The following is a 1,040-nucleotide window of genomic DNA, read 5'->3' on the forward strand; positions in this document are numbered from 1 at the left end:
AAAATCGATGAGCACACGTACTCTTATAACCGAACCTACAAAACATACTTGATTATCGCCTAAAAAGAGAAATATTTCGTCTGCGACATATTGGGATTTTGTGCGTATGCGAAGGCGTAAATGTAGCTCACTAACAAAAAAGAGATCGCCATTCTTAGTATCTAGCCAGAGCAGAGCAACTCGGAGCCAACAGTTTTTTGCTGCTTTGTATTGTGTTCGTCAACCCTAATGAAAGACACATTTATGGATGTTCTCGCCGGACATGTTGCTGCGATGGCCGAGTGGTTAAGGCGTCGGACTTGAAATCCAATGGGATATTCCTGCGCAGGTTCGAACCCTGCTTGCAGCGGTGATTTTCAAATCGAGATCGATTACATTATTGCATTGATGCAGTCGCACCAACGTGGGAAATATCATTATTCATTTACAGAATTATCCCGTAAGCAAATTTCGCATTAGGCGTTGGTAATATTTGGATCCGTTTTACCAAATGTCAAAATATTTACAATGCGCATGCCAAATATTCCTGTGACATTCGTTTAGTACTGACAACGACATTTAATGCAATTAAACAATAAATTTTGATGTGTTAACAAACCAGGCACAAGTTGCTTTAATATTTTGATTGAATAACATTGATTGAACAACAGCTTAATTATGCAATTCATTTGCGCGATAGAAATGCAGGGTATTTGGTTATGCCTCACGGAAAAGAGATGCGGTGACCATTCATTGCGGTTTTAAGTAATACTTTCTCACTGGATAAATAGAAATACGAAAATGAGTACTGCGATGCGACACAGACTTACCACTAAAACCACGTGAGAGTTTGTGAGTCTGGGAGATATGAAAACATGCGTATTGGAGTAACCTTTTCGCACGATTGAGCAACCGTGAATATATACTCAAACTGACTTTGAAGTCTGGCCTTCTGAAGTTGTGAAAGTAGGCAAAACCTACTCGAGGACTTCGCAAAAAGCATCACGTTTTTGAAGTAATAATAGTCATTATTCCTTTGTTACGGAGATTCATCTTGTGAT

General features: G+C 39.1%; 1 non-coding gene across 1 annotated transcript; it reads left to right on the forward strand.

The window, feature by feature from the left end:
• The first annotated feature begins 267 nt into the window (after positions 1 to 267).
• Positions 268 to 349, forward strand: Trnas-uga (transfer RNA serine (anticodon UGA)). The gene has a single exon. It is a non-coding gene; the product is annotated as a tRNA-Ser (tRNA).
• Positions 350 to 1,040: the final 691 nt, after the last annotated feature.

This window comes from Botryllus schlosseri, chromosome 4 (genome assembly GCF_051294905.1).
Source record: "Botryllus schlosseri isolate E-star chromosome 4, Bs_hap1, whole genome shotgun sequence".
Classification (NCBI taxonomy): domain Eukaryota; kingdom Metazoa; phylum Chordata; class Ascidiacea; order Stolidobranchia; family Styelidae; genus Botryllus; species Botryllus schlosseri.